General features: G+C 49.5%; 1 pseudogene; it reads right to left on the bottom strand.

Annotated features, from left to right (window-relative positions):
- Nucleotides 1–12179: 12179 nt before the first annotated feature.
- Nucleotides 12180–15440, bottom strand: LOC144095169 (uncharacterized; annotated as a pseudogene).
- Nucleotides 15441–16075: the final 635 nt, after the last annotated feature.

Here is a 16075-nt window from a genome sequence, read left to right on the forward strand (position 1 = left end):
CACGTGATGCCGCCCACTTATCTTCACAAAAGATTGCCTCAGGTGCGTGATCGGCTTGAAATGTCGGTGTGTCGATGGTGAAGCATGCCGTGTCTTGATCTGCGCTGACCTTCGCCGCCAAGCCGAGGAAGCAAATCTGTATGAAAAACATGAACGGATTTGAGACGGTGTTGACCGAAGGCCAGCTGACGTGCCCACTGAGGAACCGTGGTGGTGGCAGGCTATTTAAGCTCCAGCTGTCTGATGACGTCGACCAGCTTGCACGTGATGCCGCCCACTTATCTTCACAAAAGATTGCCTCAGGTGCGTGATCGGCTTGAAATGTCGGTGTGTCGATGGTGAAGCATGCCGTGTCTTGATCTGCGCTGACCTTCGCCGCCAAGCCGAGGAAGCAAATCTGTATGAAAAACATGAACGGATTTGAGACGGTGTTGACCAAAGGCCAGCTGACGTGCCCACAAATAAAGCACGGCAAAGAACAGAGCATTTATTACAGCTGTGCACACTTCCACTCATCTGGAGACTCTGCTTGGCCGTTATTTCCTGCTTCGTAAAAGTGCGGCAGAATAGCGTCCATGATGTCTCTCTGGCACAGCGACCTCTCTTTGTCATTCAGTTTTCGAAGGTAACTTGCAACCATCCTGCCAAACGTTCCTGCGGAATCTTCCCCGTCGTCTTTAAAAAATGCTTCGGCTACTTTCTTTAGTGCTGCGGTACGCTGGACCATCAGGTCACTCGCTTTCCTTTTTTGCTATCGGTGGCAGAAGCCCAAGGTGGCCGAGGTGGTTGACCAGCTTGGCAGTGCGGCTGAGCAGGTGAACTGTCACCTGAGCATATGCCCCGGCTGCCACTTGTTCAGCTTGGAGCCACTGTTGTGTAGGTGAAGTTTGGGAGAGGTCAACTTCAGTTGTCGTCTCGCAGCCGGTGTCTCGAGTGGTTTCACTGGTTGGCTGTGTTAATAAAAAAAGATAAGATTTTAACTGCGTTAAACCTCTTATAGCGTGAAAGCACTGCCTTTTTTTTGGCAATGGCCCGGCCAAATTTCGTAAACCCCCTAGACGAAGTTTGGAAGTGACCATCGCGTTGGGCATGGTCAGTTATGACTGGACATCGATTTTGGTCAAAATCGGCCGAGGTCAAATTTCGAAGGTGGCCCAGGACAAATTTTTGAAAGCGACCAAGGTCAAATTTGAAGGTCATCATCGTGTCGGGCGCGCCCAATTATAGCTCGACGTCGGTTTTGGCCCAGTGCGGCCAAGGTTTAATTTCTGGGGTCGCCCGGGCCAAATTTTTGCAAATCACCCGTGACAAATTTGGAATTCACCATCTTGTTGGTCACGGTCAATGATGGATGTCGATTTTGGTCGAAATCGGACATGGTCATATTTCGGGGGTGGCCCAGGCCAAATTTAGAGGTCGTCATCGTGTCGGGCACGCCCAATTATGATTGGACTTCGATTTTGGTCCAGATCGGCCAAAGTCTAATTTCGGGGGTTTCCCGGGCCAAATTCTTGCCGCTTGGCGTCAAAGTTGCTATGGCAACGAGCACTGCACGAGCAAGATACGCATTCAAGATGGAAGATGCGCAAACAAGATTTTTGCTGAGCTCTGACGATCGTATGAGTGTTTTCGCACCAAACCGTGTGTATTGGAGCTCGTGGCTATCGCATTACATTTTCTAAGAGTTACTTAAGAAGCACTATATAACCTTTTTAACTCATTTCGTGTTAAATAAATGGGAAAAATTACTCACACTTTCCACTTGTCCAAGCTCTTTCAGTGATCAATCTTGATTCGTCGTTCCTTGCGGCGTCCGAGAACGCCAAGCACGAGTAAAAGCGCCACTTACCCGAGTAAACTTCGTCGGTGCTGTTGCGAATGGGTCGCAAGCCCCAAGGGTAGCGTTGGCCTGGCGGCCTGGGGCACAGCTGGAAACATCCGAAGGTCCTGGAAAAGGATGAGTCGACTGCCAACAGAACAACTCGTTTATTCTAGCATCGCAAAAGAGCAGCCGGTCAGGGCGACCACGTTACTCGACGGAAGGAATCGAAGCCTCTCTTTGGCGTCCGGGGCAGCTGCCTTTATACCCTCGGAGTCGAGGGCAAGAAGGAACGGCTCGGGATGAGGCGCACGAGACGGCGACGCACGGACACGTTGAGACGTGACTTGACGCGTCCGCCGGGCCGGCGCCGGTCAGACATCCTCGCCTCCCAGTTGGAGAGCTCCTCTCCCCGGCTGCCGCGCTTTGACAAGCGTGGGCACCAACATGCACACACACACGCACACACGAAGACACGTGGCATTGAAACCTGCCTGGACGCGCTTGGCGGGAGGCGTTGCGGCAGCACTGAACGGGCCAAAATGACCGCCACTTTGAACGAAGCCCCGGCGTCCGTTGCATCCACGCCGGCAATACCGCGCGTCGTAGGCGAAACGTAGCAGTGCCCTGGCCACTCTTCGACGCTCTCAGTTTTTTGCGTTCATTTCGGAACGTACGGCGCTTATTTGCAAACAGCGCCTTCAAGAATCCTGCGTAGGGAATAGTAACAAATTAAAATGCATCGCAAGGGCAAGTTCGAAAGCCCACTTAGCCCAAAGGCTTCAGTAAATATAAAAATAAAAACATTATGTACCCACTGTGTTGGGGGCCGACTCGGGATGTCGCACATCCATTTCCGTAGCGATATTTTGCCACGAACGATTTCCTAGCGTCATGTTGAGCTAGTCAGTGTGCTCAATGTTCCAGATCGGTTGGCAGCTCTCAACGAGCGCTAAAAACGTGACGGTCGCTTCGTCACTGAGGACCTTCTTCCCAACTTCACTCATTCCAACGTGCACAATCTCAAAAAATTGCAGCAAACACAGAGAGAACAACGCTGAGAAACACGAAGAGAACACACAATGCTCCACAAGAGCGGCAAATACGGCGAAAAGCGCGTAGAAACGAGAAAGGCGCCAGCATGAAGCAAAGCCGACTTCATTAGCTAGCCAGACGAGCGCTCGAGCCAACGTTGACTGACCTAGAAGCAAAAAAGAGCAAAAACAATCCCTGTCCGCCGCCAAGCGCGCGGACTGAAAAAGGCGCTCGCGTTTTCCACTCGGTCCGCGGTCCGAGCGCTGAAAACTCCGCGCCGCCCGCTCAAGGTCGCTCAGACATTACGCCCTGAACAGCTTTCAGGCCCATTCCATTCCATTCCAAAAACCTTTATTTCCACCAGAGAAGAGGCTCCCCTACTCCCCATCTCTGGCACGCAGGCCTAGGGGTGGGGGCCGGGAGCCTCGCATCTAAAGGCAGGCATAGAGTTCTTGGTCTCTTGCGGCCTCCAGTGCCAGGTGAATGACTTTTTTCTGCACGGCGGGGTCCGCGCTTTGCAGAAGGGTTTCCCAGGCTTCCTTGCTATTTATTCCTTCTTTAATCCCTGGGGAGTGTGTACATTCCCAAATGATGTGATCTAGGGTCCCCCTATTCTCACATTTTTTGCATTTTTCCTCTATTTCCTTTTCCCTAAATACGTGTGATACCCACACCGGGTTTATGAAGTTCCCAGCTTGTAGTCTACGCCATGTTGTAGCTTCTTTATTCCCTAGTGTTTTGTCCGGCGGAGGGAAAATCCTCCTTTGACTTCTATAGCTCTCTATTATTTCTGCATAGCTGATCAGTCTCTCATCCAGGTCCTTGCAGTCGGGCGGCTCTCCCCTGGCTCGGAAGTAGAGGTCTCGAGCCAGGGTGTTTGCCGCCTCGTTTCCAGGGATGGATGCGTGAGCTGGTACCCACACGATGCGTACGTCCCTCCCAATTTCCTTCTTTTTTAGAATTTGTGCTGCTTCTAAGGCAATCCTCCCTCTGCCATAATTGTAGACTGCAGTTTTGCTGTCACTAGCTATAATTTTGGCCTGCGTTCCTACGCATGCGAACGCTATTGCGACTTCTTCCGCCGTTTCCGGGTTGCGGCTTCGAATGGATGCTGCTATCTCAGGTTCCCCCTTTCCGTTGACCACTGAGGCCACGGCTGCTCCTAGCTTCCCACTTGCTGCATCTGTGTATGCCACTGCTTTCTTATCTAGACTGTCCAGTCCTCTGGCCATGGCTTCTGCCCTCTTTTCCCTTCTTTCCTTGTTGAATTCTGGGTGCATATTTTTGGGCAATGGGTCTACTCTGATCTTTTCCCTAGCACATTTTGGAATGTCTTGTTTCTTTTGCATCCCCCGGTCGGTTTGCCTGTCGACCGCTTCTAGTATAGCTCTGCCGGTGCTCGTCCTGCTGAGCCTATCTAGCTGCGCTGATCTTACCGCTTCAGCTATCTCACTCCAGTTGTTGTGAAGCCCCATATTTAGTAGCCTTTCGTTTGAGGTGCTTATTGGCAAGCCCAGCGCCTTCTTATAGCTTTTCTTGATTATGGCATCAAGCTGCCTTTTTTCTGTTGCCCCTATCTTGAGGAAGGGGGTCGCGTAGCTGATCCTACTTAGTATATATGCCTGTACTAGTTTCATTAGGCTCTTCTCTTTGAGGCCTCTACCTCTAAGCGATATCCTTCTGAAAATTCCCGTGACTTGCGTCGCAAACTTGTCCAATCTTTTTAGGGTTTCATCATTGTAGCCGTTACTTTGTATGAATAGGCCCAGAATCCTGATCATATCTACCTTAGGCACCAGTTTTCCTTCCACAGTGATTTTAAAGTCCTCACCCTGCTTGAGCCTGTTTCTTTTTGGGTTGTATACCAGAAGCTCAGATTTCTCTGGTGAACATGCCAGTCCTCTTTGTGCTGCATACTCTACCACAGTGTCTGCTGCCTTCTGGAGTTTCCTTTCTATTTGCCCGTCGTCTCCTTTGTTTATCCAAACATTGATGTCGTCTGCATACATACTGAACTTTAGACCCTCTATTCCTTGAAGTAATTTAGGTAACCCTCTCATTGCTATGTTGAAGAGGAGTGGGGATAGTACCGACCCTTGGGGGGTGCCCCTGCTGCCCAGTTCTATGTTCCCTGATTCTATGTCCTGATATTTGATCCTCGCTGTTCTCCCAGTTAGGAAGTCCTTGACATAGTTATATGTTCTCGGACCTACCTCTAGACTATGTAGTTCCTCTAGTATAGCCTCGTGTTTGACGTTATCGAACGCCTTTTTGAGGTCGAGACCTAGGATTACTTTTGCATCTTTGGATTGGGATTCGATTATGTCGTGCTGCAGCCTCAGCATCACGTCTTGCGTACTCAGCCCCGGGCGGAAGCCAATCATCTCGCTTGGCCAGAGCTCGTTGTGTTCCATGTATCTGGTTAGCCTTGTCTGAATTACGTGTTCCATTAGCTTCCCTACGCAAGATGTGAGGGATATGGGTCTTAAGTTTTCGAGCTTAGGCGCTTTTCCCGGCTTTGGAATGAGTATGATGTTGGCCTCTTTCCATTGCGCGGGAAGCTTTCCGGTTTCCCACACCTTCTGCATATATGCAGTGATTGCTGTTATCGAGCCATCATCTAGGTTCCTCAGGGTTTTGTTGGTGATGCCGTCTGGGCCCGGGGCCGATTTTGACTTGAGCTTAATTATTTCCGCCCTTACCTCCGCTTCTGTTATTGGGCCGTCTAAAAGCTCCATCGGGGGACCCTGGTACTCTGGGAGTTCTACCCTCTTCGTGTCCCCTATATATGTTTGTATAATTTCTTTAACGAACTCCTCGTCCGTCCCCTCATAGATGTGCTTTGTCTTGGCTAGACTAATGCTCGCCTGCGTTTTAGAGTTGGTAGGGTCGAGTAGGTGCCTTAATAGGTTCCAGGTCTTTGTTAAGCTCATACCCCTTTCCATCTCGTCGCACCTGCTGCACCAGTTTTGCTCACACAACTGTCGTGCATATTTTTCTATGTCCCGATTTAGTCTTGCTATTCTTCTCCTGAGGTTCCTATTCCATCTCTGCTTCTTCCATCTGCGTTCGAGTCCATTTTTGGCCTCCCACATGTGCAGCAGTTTGTTGTCTGCTAGTTCTAGAACATATTGCCCCTTCAAAGTTACGGTCGCTTCCGACACGTGCTTCTTAAGGGTTTCTGTCCATTCCTCTATGTTTTGGATGGTTCCCCAATTTTGCTGGTCCCTTTGGGCCCTGAATTTGTCCCATTCCGTGATTTTGGGCAGTCTACCCGCTTTATCTTTGATGCCCGTGCGTACCGTCGTGGCGATAATGAGGTGGTCACTTCCTAGGTCCATTCCTGTGTTCATCCAAGTGGCTGCCCTAACGTTTTTGGTTAGCGTGAGGTCAGGTGTGGTGTCCGCCATGACGCTATTCCCTCTCCTAGTCGGGCACCCCGGATCTGTGTGCAGGGTTAGGCCTAACTCCTGTATGTCCTCCCATAGGTGTCGTCCCTTCGTGTCCCTCGTACTGTATCCCCACTCCTCGTGATGGGCGTTGAAGTCCCCTACTATGATCAGTGGGCTAATGTTTGCCACTTTCATTGCTTTCCGAAATATTGCCCTGAACCTGACTTTTTGCTGCTTCGGTCTCGAGTACACGTTTAGTAGGAACAGGCTTGGTTCATTCTTTTTGCCCGTTATCATCTCTACTAGGACGACTTCTGCCTCTGCCGTGTTTAGCTCATGCTCAATTGTTGCTATGTTCCTTTTAACGTATGTGGTGACGTGAGATTTCTCCCCTCTATCACTGTGGAATGCTTGATACCCTGGTAGATTTATCCGCTTACCAGTTTCTTGCAGGGCTATGGCCAGGGGCTTTTCCTCTAATGTATCGATGTATTGTTGCAATACCGCTCGCTTGCTTCGGAAGCCTCGGCAGTTCCACTGCCAAATGAGGGTCTTGTTTTTGGCCTTTCTATCCATGTTGGATTCGTGCTATTGCTTCCTCCGCTCGTTTATGTTGCTCCGCGTGGGCTATCAGCTCCGCTCTCTGGCTTTGTAATTCTTTCTCTGAGTCTGGACTTCAGACTGCAGCTGTCCTATTGCCTGCGTTATCTGCATCATGAATTCCCTCATCTCGGCTTGTAGGGTGGAGATTGCTAGCCTATTCGCTTCGCTCTCTTTCCTGAGCGTTTCCCATATATCTACCTCCTCGTCCCCTTTGCGTTTGAGTGGGGGTCTCCTTGCTTTTTCCGCCTCCTCCGTTACCTGCCCTGTCGCCTGGGGTTTCTGCGTAAGAGGTCCGGTCTGCTTTGTACCTGTTTTGGGCTGTTCTGCTTGTTTCATCTCTAGTGGAGCTGCTTTTGCGCTCCCCTCTATGTGCTTTTTCAGGAGTCTCTGTAGCTCCTCTACCTGTTTTTCAAGTTTTTCTATCTCTCTGTCTTTATCATCTTTAGCCTGGGAGGCCCCTCGGTTAAGTTTTTCTATCTCCCTGTCGTTATCATCTTTAGCCTGGGAGGCCCCTCCTGCAAAGCTTACTGTTTTCGGCTCCTTGCTCGGCTCTCTGCTCCGGTCGCTGCGTCCTTTTCCCCAGGGGTCCTTTGGGTTCCTGGGCCTCGATCTCTCCGGGTTCCTGGACCATGATCTGGATCTCGCCCTTCTTTGTTCCCCGAGTCCTCCCTGTCCTTTGGGGGCTCCCGGTTTTCCTGGGGGCGTCTGGTTCCTTGCCTCGCCTTCCCCCAATCTGGGGAAGCTGTCGTCTCGGCGATCCGTTCTTCCTGTAGGCTTCTGGTCCTTCCTGCGGGTCTCTTCTTCCTGCCTTTTTTCCCAGATCTTCTTCTTGATCTCGTACGGTGTTCTGTATATTTCCTTGCATCTTCGGTCTCCTAGTGGGTGTTCCTTTGCGCATAGTTGGCATTTGGTCTTGCATTTGTGGCCTTCTGCTGGGTTCTCTTCTCCGCAGCTTCTGCACTTCTTGTTTTCTGGGTCCGGGCAGACGTCCTGTCGGTGTCCCATTCGTCCGCATGCGTAACAGACTTCGTACCTTTTCTTGTAGAGGACGCACCTCGTCGGCGTTGGGGATAGGTACACGTGCCATGGCACCCTGTTGCTTTCGAACAGGATTAGGACGGCCTTGGATTCTTTCCCTAATCTTCTCACTCCCAGTATGGGTGGGTTCTTGGCTCCGTGTTGCTCTAGTCTTTCGAAAATTTCTTCCTCCGTCCAGAAGTCCGGGGCGTCGTAGATCACTCCCTTCCCGCAGTTTTCCGGCGGGGTCAGGTACGCGTTCAGCGTTGTCTCTACGTCGCCTATCTTCAGCTCTGTTAGCGACGCGTATTTCTCTCCTCTATTTCCATCTCCGGTGGCTATCATGATGGACTGCTGTTTCCTGTTGAAGGTGATTATGTCCTCTCTGCTGCCTTCTCCGACCTCGGCCGCTTCGGCGATGGCGTTCGCCAGAAACGCTCCTCCGTGCACAAGTAGCTTCTCTATCCCACCTCTGGGACGCATGATTATTTTGTCGACATCTTGCGGAATTCTCGTTTTTTGTTTCTCCACCAATTTCGCAGCCAGTCTTCTTCCCTCCTGCCTTGCGGCCGTCCTGTCCTTAGCTTTTGTCTCGACCACGGGGTCGTCGGCTATTTCCTTTTCCGGAATTAGTCTTCCATTCTTTCTTGTCCTAAACCATTGCCTTGGGGCTTTTAGCTCCTCCGGGTCTATCTCTCTTCCCTCAACCACCTCCATGGCACTGGGAGGGCTCGGGCGTCGGCCGTTAGGCCTAGGCCTCTCCTTTGTCTTGGCTAAGCCTCGTTAGGCTTAGCCCGGTCTCCTTCCCGTTGGGGCCTTCTCGGCCCTATAATTCAGGAAAATCGGCCCACCTTGTTGGTTATTGGTGTTCCTAGCCTTCCGGTGCTCTTCCGACGCTGATTCCAGCCAGTTTGGGTCGTCCTCAGGCTCCTGAGCACGACTTCGTCCCCGATGTCGACGGAGCTCGCCGAACGCACGTCCGACCGCCTCGACAGCCGGCGGAAGAAATCCAGCTTTCAGGCCTGCGCGTCGCGTGACGCGACGTCAACGACGTCACTGCGCGCCGGCTGAGGGCCGCGAGCGATTGCCGCGCGCTCGCCTCGCGGGAGCTGATGCCACAGGCAGGCTCGTCGAACGCCAGGTCCGCGCAATTTATCAGGGCAAGGAAAAATAATTAAGATTGCGGACAGAATTATACAGATTTATTTATCACAGCAGACTCTGTCTGTATGCATAGTTACAGATATTTACGACTACACATCATTCGCGGCCAAAATACATGACATACAGAAAACGATATTGCGCTGTAATGTAGACGGATGTTGCCTTTTGTACTGCGTGCTATAAAATCCTAAACAACTGACAGCCGAAACAAGTTGTTGCACCGATAAGAGATACACAGAGTTACAATACCAATCTGTATATTAAAGTAGGCCCTTTGGCACGGTACGAGTTTCAGATGAATGAGAGGAAGCAGAACATAGCACATTGCAACGCCAAGAGGTAGAAAACGAAAACCATACTCGCATCTTAAAGGGACACTGAGGAGAACCCTATCAAATTTTTTTTTTGTTAGCAAAATCTGATAGTTCGCCATTTCATGGCTTTGTTGCCGCTTGTCCGGAAGCGAAAGATGCATTTATTTCAAAGAAATTTGGATTCGAAGTTGAAAAATTTTTCCCGCCGCTCAGATTCAAACTCAAGAACTTTTATGACGACACGAAGAACTCTTATGACGACACAGAACGGAGTGACGTGAAACGTGACGTAAGCGGAGACTCCGTGATTTCTGGCCGCTAGCGGTGCGGTCTAGCAGCTGCCGAAATGAAAGCTACCGCCGCCGCACGTTGAAGGCATCTATCGGGCGTCGCCACCATCGCTTCGTTTACGTTTGCACCGGCGTCTTGCCAGCGTTACGATGGATCCCGTTCCCGAACCCGACGACGTAGTTCTAGCAAAAACTCTGACCTGCATTTCAACGACCTCAGCCTCACAGAGCGTGCGATGCTTTTGAGAGAGCACGGTTGGGTTAGGCGCCGGCGGGTGGTTTCCCCCTTCCTCAGAGAGCAGCCGTTACAAACTAAATATCATAATCCCAGTGCGGGGAGTCGCGAGGGGTGCGTTGCGCCCATCGGAGGCTGGCCGGGGCTTTGGGGCCAACGGATTGTGATTCCTTGAACGGAGCAGTTGCACGGCGCAGCAGGCAGCGTCGAGGTCTCCCACGGTTGCAAGGGCCAAGTTATTTATTTATTTTTTGCCACAAAAAACAAATGGGTGCTCGACGACGGTCGCGTTTAAAGTCGGCGGATTGAAACCAAAGCCGGCGCACGACGCTTCAACGGCTTCCGCTAGATCCAACGGGTCCACTGGATCTGGCTCTCTCGCCAACTTGCATATACCTTCAGATATGTACTGTGAATGGATAAACAGCCGCAGCTATTGAATATAACGCGCACCTCGCCGCGGAGCCAAAACAATCTGGCCGGGCCGGCGGCGGCTGGCGCACTCGGCGCGAAATAGATACATGCTCCAATCTCCCCGCCAATTCGGTCAGAGTGCGCCGAAGCCGCCGAACGCGTCGGCGGTCAAGCGCAGTTGGAGTATAGAGGGTCTCGCTTTGACCGACGTGACTTCGCCGTGCAGGGTGCGCGCGCGCGCCCCTCGCCGCAGCATAAACGCGCCATAACAGAGTCTGCGCTTAACCGCTAACCAACCTATTCAGTGGCGGCATCCATGGGAGCCACTGAAATACCCCGCCCACTCACTAAATAAAAAAAAAAAGTCCGGTGCCGAGGTTCGGAATCTAACCAGGGCCTTCGGCGTTTGAGGCGGAAACCCTACCGCTACGCTACGACGGCTCAAGTTACAGCCGTCAATAAAGGCGCATCTAGTGAATGCACTCTTCTGATGCAGAAATCTCCGCGCTTTCGCTAGGTAAATCCTGGCCTAACAGAGCTAGGCCATCAGCAACTTTTCTGAACTGCCTTGTACCTTGTCTCCCGTCCTTTGAAGTTGACTGGCACCGCCGGGAATGTTTCGCCGTGCAAGCGTGCGAATACACAAGTGCTGCCTTGTACGATCACCGACCATCGTGCCATCATAGCTTTTCATCGACCGTGGCGATCATCTGACAAGCCCTACACGCTCCTTCAAAGTTTAACTAGCACTTCAAGCGGTACTTGGAGTTCCTCTGCTGTTCGGCGCTTGTAAATCGAAGCGCGTCAAAGGCAAAACCATGTGCACGGGGCACGCAAAGCTCATAGACGCGAAGCGCCGTAACAAATCGAAACTCTCCTGGCCGCCTGTGGCGCCGCCAAGCATCCGTTTTCTTTGCTTCCAACATTCAGGTTGTCTTTTGCCTGCCTCCCTTGTGTGATAAAAGTGGACCATTGGTTTTAAAACAAAACTTACTTCAATATTGATCTGCGCAACCTACCTTTGTCAGCCTCAGAGATTCGCGACACCAAGTAGGATGGAAAATTTCTCCAAGGTGGCGTCTCTTGTCCTATGGCGTCAGTATGCTTGTACTTGCGAGATTGGCCTGTGGTGGCGATACCTGTATTTTGGTTCTTGCTATTTTCTACCTTACAAGAGCTTTGTTTTCAGTAAGAGCGGCGTTTTTGTGATCAGGAGCTGGTAGTCTATCGATACAAGCCAACTTCAATTTCTCCTCAGTGTCCCTTTAACTGTAGGTTTGAAGAAAATATTATTTCATCCATTTTTCAGAGTAGGTGGCCGCCCTTCAATTGCATAAAACACAACATATTACTTTGTAGAGTCGAAGACATGCGAAGAAACCACAGTACATTAAACACAGTTGTGACTAAACTGTAGACTAGATTATAATAAATAAGTGACACAAATAACCACTTATTTCATTGCTACAAGTACAGGAATGCACAAGGAATCCACTGCACAAACTGCATCGCACAATAATATAGACACTAATACAGCAATACATAATAGACACTGCAACAATAGTACAATAATAGACACTGGACAAGAAGAGCAGATAGAGACAAAAAGTGTGACAAATAGGTCATTCACCTACCACAGCAGGCACTGTCTGAGGTTCAGCTCAGTAAAAAAAAAACATTGCACTTAATTGCCAAAATACTTTAAAATTTCAGATTAAAAACAAAGAACTGTCATTTAAACTCTGGGCTAGAAAGCATGCATGACACAAACAAAAGAAGGCTCATTGCACTACAACAGGCAGAAGTTCGCCAAAGAAATCACATGAGGAAACTGCAATAAAATACCTGCAGTGCAATTTAAAGTAATTAAATGTGCGGTGTACAAGTTATGGAAAATTACTTTTCAAAAAAGATTTGGGCTTTTTTGTTTTTTGCCTTCTGTTCTTTTATAATATGAAGTAGATCATTCATTTGTTTGCATAAGTTGTTAAGCATTATGTTTGCTGCACAGTTTGCAACAAGTGTGACAAGGAACCCGTAGGCATGCCCATTTCCGCATGCATCTATGTCCTCAAGCCTCGGTAGAGAGCTGAGCGTCAGTTGCCGAACGCGATTCCTTTGGTTGGGTCCATGGAGAAATTGTGTGCAGGCACTTTGTGTCGCAAGCTTTGTAACTACAGCCTCCGTGTACATGACTATTGTAATCACAAAGGCAGAGGGAAACTTGAGTCCATCTCGGTCCTGTTGTGCGATTAAGGAATGGGTGTCTTCTTCCATTTCTGTCTCACTTCCGGTAACAACCAAGTGACCTCGGCAACTTTCACACTTTAAAACTTTTATTGTAGCATGCGCACAATACCCGCCAACATAACCAATAACTGTCATTCGTTCTCTGAGTGCATCAAGGTCAGCGTCTACAACTTGAACACTAAAGGAGGTTCCTACATCTCTGACACTGTTTGTCTCTTCGATGTTTCTGAAGTCATCAGTGCTCATCTTTGGCAGGGCATTTTGAAGGCGAATCCTTCCCTCTGTCTCACAAAGCTGTTGAACAGATATGTGGTACTGCCCGCGTTTTTATGGAGGAAATACGCTAAGGCGCCCGTGTGCTGTGCGATGTCAGTGCACGTTAAAGATCCCCAGGTGGTCGAAATTATTCCGGAGCCCTCCACTACGGGCACTTCTTTCTTTCTTCTTTCACTCCCTCCTTTATCCCTTCCCATACGGCGCGGTTCAGGTGTCCAACGATATATGAGACAAATACTGCGCCATTTCCTTTCCCCAAAAAACCAATTATTATTATTATTATTATTATTCACCAGCCATTTGCCGGTACTGTCCAAAACGACTCTCGAGAGGATCCGTTTGAACTTTCCCTAGTAGGACGTACTTAAAATGAAGTTCACTTATGCAGTACTTTGCCAATGCAAGTAAGGATTGAGCAGATAGCCTTAGGGCACTCAATGTGTCCTGGGTAAGGGCCCCAGTGTCATGCCCATAAAATTCCCAGACATCAAGCCAGGTAATGAAACCATTCAGAAAAAGTACTTTTGGGTCATCTGTACTGCAAGACATGTGTTCTTCGTAAACAGTACGATGATGGAAGCCTTTAATTGGCGTTTTTACGGTGAGAATACTACACCACCGAAAAATGATTTTGATGGAATCTGCTGTTGCTGCCGCATGTTGAAAATCAGCTTCACCACTGCGAGCTGCCAGGGCTGTGGCTACGTGCGGATTAAAAACCTGCAGTACCAGCTTCACATTTTGCCGTTCCAAGTTGCTAGGATTAAGTGCCTTGGATGTCAAGCCATACCCAGACTTTATCAGTAGAGATGACTCCTCTTTAAGTAAATCTCTCAAATTCTTAAATGAGGAAGTCATTTTGCATTCAGGACGAACATCATTGTTTGAAAGCTCAAAGCGTCGGCAGAAAAAGCAAGTCCCCGCATTTTTCTGATTCAGCCAATTGTTTCTGATACACTTCAAAAGATGTACAGCATCTACCACATAAAATAATGGCCGATCTGGATCTGCCGGAAGTGGATAAACATGACGAAGCATTGGCTTTGGCAGAAACATCTTCATTACCTTTTTGTTTAAAGAGTTATTATCACAAACAACGGCTATGACACTCAACCCAATCTCTTCTAAGCGTATGATCACCTTCTTCAGTATGGCATGAAGTTGGTCGCCCTGTATGGTTTTTACCGGAAAAATGTGTGCTACCTCCTTGAATGAGCTCAGCAGACATTGTATCATAAACACGTGTACAGATGTGGCTCCCTCGCTGGAATTCACTGCAGCACCACATATGCTCCCCCCTTATATTCAAAACAAGGCTTGATATGAATTTCGGCAAGCATCAACATCGCTGTCTTTTCATGTGGCTACAGATGTGTAAATCTCAGGGAAACATACTGAAGAAAAGTTGAATCGCAAGAATCGATTTCTGGGCACATTTGTACAGATGAGCACACTTTCCTAATAGTGCTCGGATGGGGCAAGGCTAGTGTACTTGTTTTTCTCAAATACTTGTAGGCATGCGGTGATACTGTGTGGAGAATGCATGCAAACACCATTACATGTGTGCTGTACTGAATACGCTCTGCAGAGAGCAATGTTAGCTGTTCCTTTAAAATTTCACATCCCCTTTCTTGTTTTCATTAATGCTTGCTTCCAATTTGTCTAGAAGGGAATTTACTGCAAGCGACAGGTGGCGAGAACTACAACGCTCGCCAGACTCGTCAGACAGCATGCACAGGTTGCTCAAAATTTCCAACAAGGAGCTTACTTTGCAAACCGAGTCTGGCACAACAGCGCTATCAAGATTCTTGATCGCGGATCCTTGGTAGCAGGCAGAGACTTGGAGGTTTTCGAACACTGTCAATGACGCCTTCAACCAAGGTTCACGATAGTTGGTGATGTTCAAAAACATCGTACACTTTTCTTTATGAATCACAGTCTACTGCACTGACACTGAGGCCACTTGCAGGCGCGCCTTTAGTTCTTCGGGTGACGAAAATTGGTCTCTCTCCTGCTCCGCTTCATGTGACGCCAGTGATACTTTGGCCGCACGGCCGAGTTGGGAAGCTTCTAGTCGGCTCCTCTTAGCATCAGGTGCTTCTCTCTTGCTGTTGTCTGCTGCTGAAAGGTACGAAGGGCAGTTGGGAAATACGGTAGGCACCGATCCACGGCGCAACCGTGGTACTGGCAATCGAACTGTAAGAACATTTCCTGTTCTTGGATCCGTGTACGATGTCGTCGTCTCCATGCATGAAGCGTCGAAATGATCGGTGCAAACCTGCACAAACGTACAAACGCTTCGTAAACATCTCAGAATCCACTTATTAAAATAGCCTAATGCTAGCCCCTTTGTCTATAAGCGTGTTTTCAGCAAAGAAATGTGGCCACAATCAATCTATCTGGGCTCCGGAAGTATCACAGTAAACGTGCTGATTAAGTAAAAGGAACCAGGAGCACATAACTGTACCATAAACATTACTTAGTGTGCGAAGTGGGCACGAAGTCCTTCCTTGGAATGGCGCGTAACCACTTCTTGAAAGTGTCGTCGTCTTTTGGGAAAGAAAACACTTGTATCTTCCTGCCCGTATCGTAATTGCCGGTGCACCCCGGCACACAACACTTGTTCGGCATTTTAGTATCCACTGCACATCGCACACGGAAACAAAATTGCCGCAAAACAACGACGAGAGACGACAAACGCGACCAGGCCGCTGTGACGACCCCCCCCCCCCCCCCATAATGCGCAGGTCCACACGGGACGGAGAGGCACAGAGACACCGTATGGCTCGGTAATTGGACGCAGCTGTCACCTGGGTCTTCTCCGTGCGGTCCATGGCGGCAGGCCCGAAAGCAATCCCACTCAAGTTGCTTGCAGCCATATACAGTAGAAACATGTGTTCTGGCTGCTTCCAAAACGAGACCGGCTGTCGCCGATCTCCTCTCTTCCAGCTGAACTGCTTTCCCTTGAGTGATTTGCCGCCACTAGGGGCTCCGTCTACGTCACGCCGTCGAACGCGGACCCTCGTAGCACACACAAGGAACGTCACACTCGCTCACCCTCCAGAAGAATGTTCTCCGAACATTTGAGTCCATGCAGCTTCCCTTCTCTTTCTGAACCGCCTCGCACAGTGCGTCCGACAAAACACTTTTCGCTGCACTCAACACCACTGCCCAACACCATATGCCTCAGCTGTCATAACTGACGTCTCCAAGGGCAGCACTGATCTTCTTTTACAGATAAACATGAAACTCAGCACCCAAGCCTC

The sequence above is a fragment of the Amblyomma americanum genome, chromosome 6 (assembly GCF_052857255.1).
Source record: "Amblyomma americanum isolate KBUSLIRL-KWMA chromosome 6, ASM5285725v1, whole genome shotgun sequence".
In the NCBI taxonomy this organism is placed as follows: Eukaryota; Metazoa; Arthropoda; class Arachnida; order Ixodida; family Ixodidae; genus Amblyomma; species Amblyomma americanum.